General features: G+C 37.5%; 2 pseudogenes; both read left to right on the forward strand.

Annotated features, from left to right (window-relative positions):
- Positions 1-296: 296 nt before the first annotated feature.
- LOC149398120 (receptor-like serine/threonine-protein kinase SD1-8 pseudogene) lies at positions 297-814 on the forward strand (annotated as a pseudogene).
- A 1,210-nt stretch (positions 815-2,024) lies between these two features.
- LOC149398121 (G-type lectin S-receptor-like serine/threonine-protein kinase CES101) lies at positions 2,025-7,377 on the forward strand (annotated as a pseudogene).
- The last annotated feature ends 2,027 nt before the right edge of the window (positions 7,378-9,404 follow it).

The following is a 9,404-nucleotide window of genomic DNA, read 5'->3' on the forward strand; positions in this document are numbered from 1 at the left end:
ATTGTGTGTCTTTTGGCTTTCTTGTCCTTTGGTTTTTTTTGTCTTTTCGGTTTCCTTTTGGCTTGTATTTAAGTCCTCGTTTTCCAGACTTATAGAGGCAGCTTTCATGAATGAAATATTACCAAACACAAATCCAAATTTCGATTTCCCTTTGAATTCGAATTTGTTGCCTAAGTTTTGGCATTCGTTCGACGAATCAACACAACTTGGAGGAGTTTTGGTTGGGCATTCGTGCGTCGAATCAACAATCAAAATTGTTATCTATTGTTTAAGCTTCCGCCTGCATCAAGTATGCCATGGACGGCCTCTATTCTGTAAAATCCGATGTGTTCAGTTTCGGAGTCATGGTTCTCGAGATCATATGTGGCAAGAAAAACACGGGTTTTTATCAGACGAATCAATCTCCAAACCTCATCAGACACGTAAGCAACATCCTAAATTTTTGTTTTCGTACTCTCCGCGCTCTATATGGATTCTTGACACATGATATGATTTACAGGCATGGAATCAATGGAAAGAAGAGAATGTTTTGGATCTAATGGATCCAATATTAGCAGAAACGCAGCTGCTATGCCCAATAGATGAGCTCCGGAGATTTGTCCGAATCGGGCTGTTATGCGTCCAAGAAAACGCAGCTGACAGACCAACAAAGTCGGAAGTTGTGTCGATGCTTGGAGGTGATGCAGGAAATTATCCGGAGCCTAAAGAATCATCTTTCACTTCCCTCTCAACACACAACTCAAGCGATCTACCAAACGATACAAGCTCTTCCTCTGTAAACGGGGTCACAATTTCAAGCACATACACGCGATAGTGCACGAATTGTTTATATAAGCATGTTTTCAATTTGATGTCCATGTAGATACATTTAGTTTGGCTTATGGTTCGGAAATCTTGTTTGAGATGTCATGAAACATGGTGTAACACCTTTGTTGGCTTGGATAGATATCTCGAGATTTGATTTCCATTCTTCATTGAAGACTGGTTTTCCGTTTAATCTGCACCGAAAAATTTCGACCATAATCTTCTCATTGGCTTTGTCATCTAGCTCGTCGACCACTGTAAAAGACGTGGTCCTGCCCTTGATGGTCTTTTTATGTAGTGAGAATAGTAACTCCTGCTATTTTTTTTTATAAAGAAAAGGTCATACGTCTGTAGCATTATTCTTCTTCTTATTATTCAATAGAATCTCTTGCATATTAAGTTTCTATAAATTTCCATAGCAAGTTCTCATTTTTTTAGAGGCATTATTTTAAAAATTGTCTGACTTTCTGTATTAGGAAGTAGCAACTTGTTCTTAGCAGGGTTGACAATCCAGTAATTTCCCCGTTAATCTGACCATCTGTTATTATATATTTTTCGAGTGATACTATATTTATTTTTATAACACATCAAATATTATTATTTATTATTATTATTATTACCATTATTATGAAATATCTAGACTCTGTAGAAAAACAAACTATAAATGCTTTGTTCATCGTAGACATATAATATTCGCTTTATGATCTCAAAACCCCAACCTTTTTTATTAATATATTTTATTGCATGTGACGATTCCTATTTCATATCTCTTCTCCAACAAGATATTCTAGATCTATTGATCAGCGCTAAGCACGATTATACTATAAGGTAAATCAATATCGAATGTAAAAATAGTTAAATACAATTAATATGGTATTCGAGTAGTAAAAAATAGTTTGGGGAAAATGTTTTTCCAGATGAAAATAAAAAATTAGAATATAAAATAACAAATAAAAAAAATTAAGAAAACATATCAATCAACGCCATGAATGTCACGTATTAACATATAAAAATAAGCGACGACCAAGACAAGCTACATACTTTTACCAAGTCATCTGTTGAGATCGATGTCAACGCTTATGATTAAAGTTTAATACAATGGAGGTTTTTTTTTTTAAAAAGGAATATAATGGAGTTAAATAATTAAGATATTTGCATTAGTTTTTTGCTATGACTCTGAATTGAAAAGCACTATTTGCAACTCTGTGTGACATATCAGAATGAGGCTTGAATCTGCAATTGCTAGCTCTCTGGCTTTACTTTTGCTGTTTGTTCATCATCGGCTTTTAAACGCAGCGGACACACTAATTCCCGGTGAAATCCTAAAAGACTGGCAGTTATTGGAGTCTCCAAACAAGTTCTTCCAGTTGGGATTTTTCAATCCCGTCCACTCGAGCAATCGCTATTTGGCAATCAAATGCATGGACAGTAATGAAAACAAGATGGTTTGGGTTGCGAACCGAGAAAATCCGTTGAATGACACCTCAGGATATTTGAATTTCACACGGGACGGGTATTTGGTGATAAGAGATGAAAGAGGAGCCTCTTTCACCATAAACTCGGGAAACCCTGCGACGGGCACCGCTAGCGTCACTCTTCTCGACTCGGGGAATCTTGTCATAAAATCCGGTTCTGGGGTGATGTGGCAGAGCTTTGATCATCCGACCGACACGCTTCTCCCAGGCATGAAGATCGGCTTGGTTAACTCGGAGAGTCAGAGTCAGCCTCAAAAACGATTCCTCACGTCGTGGCTCGGCCCGGGAGCTCCATCTTCCGGAGCCTTCACACTAGGCGTCGACCAAAACGACAAGAGGCATTTCGAAGTTTGGAAGAGAGGGATTCCTTACTGGCGCTACGGGGATTGGAACGAGACGGAAGATGGGTACTTCCCTATTGAGGTCGACGAAAACATCAAGATGCAGTACATATCGGATGGACGCGAGAGCTATTTTTCATACAGTGTGACCAAGTACAATGTTTCGTGGATCAGGGTCGATTATACTGGAAAAATCCACATCTTACTTGGAGACGGAAACTTTACGATCCTCAGTTTAGCGGTGGCTTGTGACGAAGAGGAATTCAAGGACAAAATGTGCATAGAGAAGAAGCTGTCAAATTGTAGCAAAGGCGATAAGTTCGTTTTTGTGCTTGGAGCGATGGATAGCTGGGAAGGTTCGGTCAACAAAAGTCTTGGTCTCAGTGACTGTGAAATGAAATGTCGAAGCAACTGCTCTTGTTCAGCTTATGCTTCATTCTGGCTCGATGGATTGGGCTGCAAGTTTTCTAGTGGATCTTTGCATACTGAAGTTCCCGCGGAGATTAAGGAGTCATTCTTTATCCGTAATGCTACGGCAAAGAACGAGACCCAGACTGCGACAAAAAACGGCACAGCTACACCAATCCCTCCAACACACGAGAAAGGTAATTTCCACAGTTCCCGTGTGTTCTTCTACTAATAAATTGTATAACATCTTTATGCACTTACTGAGTTCTTGCGCAATGTGACACAGTTTCTGCTATGTATGACTCTTAAGTAAAAAATTGTGCCCGTCGGTTGCACAAACTTTTGAGTGAAATGTCTTTGCTCGACATAAACCATGTTATGCAAAGTCTTGCCCAAGATAAAATATTGTGATCACGTAGTAGAGTAAAATATTACTTTTTAACTCAATTTTATCAATTCAGTGCCCCTTTGGATTCAGAGCTTTATGCCCTGCCTAGCCAGCTAATATATATATATATATATATATATATATATATATATATATATATATATATATATAATGTTGTTCTTTAAGAGGAATAGAAATTTGGTGCAAAATATCATTGAACAATTAAAATTATTTGACGCAATCTTCTTAGAGCATAAATCGAATGATCGCAATAAAGTGTTGGATTTTAAACATTTTGGAGTTCGTATCATCTAGAATTAATACCTTTAAATCTTGAAAGCAGAATACTCTACGAAAATCAGAACGGAAATCTTCAATAAACACCATAGAGATACACTAGTGACCATTATGCAACTATGTTTATTTCATCTAGGAACTGCAACAAAAAATCCTTTTTGGCTAAAAATCTTCGGTCCATTGGCTGCCTTGGCTCTTCTTGTTATGGTCACCTTGGTGTGGTATTTCATGCGAAAAAGAAACTTATCAGAAGGTATGTGTTTATTTATATATTTTTTTTCTCCATATATAATCACAAAATTTATTTGGGAAAACAAAGTTCATTGTGCATATAAAAAACCAAATATGAATTACAGAGGACATAGGGAGCAGAAGAACTCAAGTAGGTTGGGAGACAGAGCAATTCATGAATGAGTTAGGAAGTAGCATCGCAGCCATTGATGGCAGAACAACACATAGGTCGATGATGAATTCCTCGAAAGATCATGAATTACCATTATTCAGCTTTTCAACCATAGAAGCCGCCACAGGACACTTTTCTGGGGCTAATAAACTCGGCCAGGGTGGCTTTGGGCCTGTTTTCAAGGTAGGCCTATTCCTACAACATCAACGATGAAGGTTTTTTTTTTTTTTTTAATTATTAAGAGTCTATTGTACTATTCTATTTGATATCATGGGCTTCCGAGTTGCCAATAGGAAATGACACAAGTAACTTATAATCTTATATGCATTGTTAAGTCTGTATATATTTTTTAAGGGGAATTTTTAACAAGCTATCTCAAGATAGACCCGTGTTCGGCCTATTGGGATTTACGGACTCTTGTACCACGTTTAATACCCTGAGGTTACATCTCAAAACTATTTTAGCCATGAGTGTACGCTTGACGACCTTATCAATTTTGTTTTATCTTTCTACTGCATTATTTTTAATATTAAGATTATTCTTACAGGGAACATTGGATGATGGAAAAGAAATCGCAGTAAAAAGACTATCCGAAAGATCTGGACAAGGAGCAGAGGAGTTCAAAAATGAAGTTATGTTGATCTCGAAAGTGCAACACAGAAATCTGGTTAGGCTGTACGGTTGTTGCATCAAAGGAGAAGAGAGGTTATTGATATATGAGTATCTTCAAAACAAAAGCTTGGACACTTTCCTTTTCGGTTTGATCCTTGCTCCTTGTTTTAAAATTTTGTTCTTCACTTATTAGTTATACAAAGTGATGCAGGGCAAACTGGGCTATAGTTTCAAGAATGTTGAGATCACCGAAACGGACAAAAGAGTAGTGTTTTCTGAGTGGAATCAACCTAGTAAACAAGACCCACGTAGTGCGGTCTCGGGATTTAAGCCGAATTCTGACGTTTAGGCTTTCAAAATGACGTTTTGTGTTCTTCTCAATTAATTTAATTATAGCTTTTATTATTGTATTAAGTAGATTTAATTTATGCATTAATTTTCAGTTTTAGATTATGAAAAGTCTCTTGATGCATTTATAAATCATGAGCACCTATTTTGTAATGGATAGATTTTTTTATGAAATGAAAAATTGAAACTTGAGTGTTTCTCCCAAATCCGAGCGTCGTGAGCGAGCTCCGAGTTGATGCCCGAAAACCGGCATTCGTGCGCGAATCAACGGTGATTGGATGCCCCGAGTCTAGCATTCACGAGCGAATCAATAGGCGAAGGAAGGTTCTTCGATCGGTTATTCGTGCGCGAATCAACGATCAAGTTCGACTATCCGGTTACGTTACTTTTTATTTTGGTTTTTATTAAATCAATCTCCTATCTTTGAATCCTCCGCTGCATCAGTTGGTATCAGAGCCGAAGACGATCGTGAATCATGCAGATTTTTGCTGGATTCATTGACGACGACTCACACGTGTTCAAGATTGATGTCGAAGAAAAAGATTATTTCTTTGATCCAATCGGTGATCCTATCTACGATGAAAGCGACGATGAAGAAGAAATAATTGGTGAGCAATTGAGCAGTCCAACTTTTTATGAAGAACAAGAAGATGACAAAGAAAAACAAGAAGTCGTGAAGATAGTTATCGCTCCAACGATTAATAGTCAAGCCGATCGAGCCCATGATGACTTCGTTGATGTGTCCTTTTTGTTTGGAGTGGTGTTTCGATCATCAGAATTCAAGAATACCATCATCCTCCTTCCACACCACCTAAAGATGCATCGAATTCGAGGACGAATTCTGTCAAACACGGGGAGAATGATGCAGGGCAAACTGGGCTATAGTTTCAAGAATGTTGAGATCACCGAAACGGACAAAAGAGTAGTGTTTTCTGAGTGGAATCAACCTAGTAAACAAGACCCACGTAGTGCGGTCTCGGGATTTAAGCCGAATTCTGACGTTTAGGCTTTCAAAATGACGTTTTGTGTTCTTCTCAATTAATTTAATTATAGCTTTTATTATTGTATTAAGTAGATTTAATTTATGCATTAATTTTCAGTTTTAGATTATGAAAAGTCTCTTGATGCATTTATAAATCATGAGCACCTATTTTGTAATGGATAGATTTTTTTATGAAATGAAAAATTGAAACTTGAGTGTTTCTCCCAAATCCGAGCGTCGTGAGCGAGCTCCGAGTTGATGCCCGAAAACCGGCATTCGTGCGCGAATCAACGGTGATTGGATGCCCCGAGTCTAGCATTCACGAGCGAATCAATAGGCGAAGGAAGGTTCTTCGATCGGTTATTCGTGCGCGAATCAACGATCAAGTTCGACTATCCGGTTACGTTACTTTTTATTTTGGTTTTTATTAAATCAATCTCCTATCTTTGAATCCTCCGCTGCATCACAAAGTTTCTTGTAAAATGAGAAAGAAAATGTTGCAGATGAAACAAAACGAGTGTTGCTTGACTGGAAATTACGGACGAGTATCATCTAAGGAATCGCACAAGGGCTTCTATACCTTCACAAGTACTCTAGACTAAAGATTATCCATAGAGACTTAAAAATTAGCAACATCTTATTAGACAGCAGCATGAATCCAAAAATATCAGACAGCAAAAATCTTCCACGAAAACGAGTCTCGTGCAAACACGCCGAATCGTTGGAACTTAGTAAGTCTCTCATCTATATCTATTTCTAGCATGATGTATTTTTTTAACTATCACCAGCCTTAAAATAAAAAAAAATTTAAAAAAATAATTATTGCCAATTGAACAGTGGTTATATGTCTCCGGAGTATGCCATGGACGGCCTCTTTTCTGTAAAATCCGATGTGTTCAGCTTCGGGTCATGGTTCTCGAGATCATATGTGGCAAGAAAGACGGGTTTTTATCAGACGAATCAATCTCCAAACCTCATCAGACACGTAAGCAACATCCTAAATTTTGTTTTCATACTCTCCGCGCTCTATTGGGATTCTGGACACATGATATGATTTACAGGCATGGAATCAATGGAAAGAAGAGAATGTTTTGGATCTAATGGATCCAATATTAGCAGAAACGTGCCCAATAGATGAGCTCAGGAGATTTGTCCGAATCGGGCTGTTATGCGTCCAAGAAAACGCAGCTGACAGACCAACAATGTCGGAAGATGTGTCGATGCTTGGAGGTGATGCAGGAAATTATCCGGAGCCTAAAGAATCATCTTTCACTTCCCTCTCAACACAAAATTTAACCTTTGTGAAGATTGAACGTTGAGAAGTCTTAGGAAGGTTGAAACGTTCGTCTCCCCACGCAGCTTGTCTTTCTTCGTTCTTCGGGATCTTGAGTTACCACAATAGTTTCTATCACAATAATCACTCGAGAAAGAAAGGAATTAGTGTGTGGACACTTTTAAACACGACGACTCAAGAACAAGTCTAAGAGTCGAAGAGCTAAAACACTAGGTCAAATGTGGACCTAGGTTCCGAAACAAAAACGAAAAGAACTTAGAGAGAATGAGAGAGAGAGGGAAAGGGGGCGGCCAAGATAAAGAGAGAAGCTCTCAATCTCTAAAACTTTTGAATGAATAAAATGAGAGGAATGAGGCCTCTATTTATAGGAGAGAGATTACCTTCATAAAGGTAGTTTCCTCTTCTATAGAATATCACATATTCATGAGCAAATATTCCTTATGTCCTTCTCTCATTTGGACGTGCAAGGTAAGCCTTCTAGAAGCCAAATTGTTTCCTCATTTGCTTGCCTTCTCCTCGCCTTGGCCGATCCCCTTCTTTCCTTATGGAGGAAATTTGTTTCATCTTTTTCTTTTGGCAAGTATCTTGATATATTAATGCACAAAATTTGTCTCTCATTCTCTTTGGTTGGACGGCCACACCATCTAGAAAGAGCTTCTAGATGCTTCTTCATTTGTTCATGACAACATAAGAAAAGACCCATTAAGAATTTTCAAGTAAAATTCCATGAAATGAAATTAATCTACAAGGCCCAAATTATTTAACTTGGCCGAGTGTTTATATGTCATCACATGACAATGTCAAAAAATTTATTGAGATTCATTTCATCCTATGTCCAAAAAGACAAAAATACCCATTAGACAATTTTCGTAAAACTTGTCTCGTTCTTGTTTTGACTTAGCTTCTAGTTTACCTATTCCTACTCGATATGATTTGTGACAGTGACCTCATGTTTCCAAATGAACAAAGCTTGAGCTAACATACTTGGACTCAAAAGTTCACAAACATTTTCCAAGTTTAGCTTAGTGTCAACTTACTCACTAAAGAGTTGACACTGAGAATCTTTCGGCTCAAATGTATTTATTTTCTACTCAAGAATTCAACTTAATTGTGATGAGTGGATCCACTGAATATTATCTATGTTTACCCTTCATGAATATCATCAGCTAGTCGGGATTTACAAAATTACCATTTTGCCCTTCTAGCTGTTATTTCCTCAACTCCTTTGTCGCTTGTGAATAAGTTAGAAACAATGTATTGGCGAAGAGCTAACAAGTCACATTGATTCATCCAAAAGATCATGACGCAATTTGGACACTGGCCAATTCATTTATTCACATTCCAAGGAACAAAGCATGAGGTGATATACATTGGATTTCAGCAATCTTGTACATGAATTCCATGTCTATGAGATATTCGTAAAGTTACTCATGACATCTTTATAACTTAGTACTTCACCAATAGGTCATGTTCAGAATCACGTAGTGAATCCGAACTCTGACTTTCTCGTATGAGAATACGTAAGCTATGAAATGACATGTCTCATTTCAGGATTGAGGTAAGCATGATGCAATTCATACGTAGTGACTTCGAGACATAAGAGGTTAAATGGTTTGTTCTTATTCTGTCTCTAGAAGTGCACTGGTCAATTCAGTACCTTCAGAAGATACCTAGAAGAAATATAAAGACTCCAACTCTCAATGTCCCATAACCAGACATCATAGATTCTTCTAACAATCATACTGAGATCAATAGTCTTTTGATCCTTAGATTGTGAATGTGCAGTTTTAAGCAAACCATGAAGAGTTTGTTCATGCAAATCTACATTTGTCTCTTCATGTGTTGTTAGGTTTGTTTAATGACTACAGACTATAGATTATCATAAAGCTTCAAACAGACAAGGAAGAATGAATGAACGTTTCAACTTTTATTAATAAATAAGTAGTTACAAGCAAGAGTCTTCGTAAGACTATATTACATCAAATATACATAAATAGAGACTACAACTCTTCTTGTGGGCACCATTGACAACAACAAGTCCATGCCAACTAG

This window comes from Urtica dioica, chromosome 5 (genome assembly GCF_054948205.1).
Source record: "Urtica dioica subsp. dioica isolate 48M chromosome 5, U.dioica_male_clone48M_v1_H2, whole genome shotgun sequence".
NCBI lineage: Eukaryota > Viridiplantae > Streptophyta > Magnoliopsida > Rosales > Urticaceae > Urtica > Urtica dioica.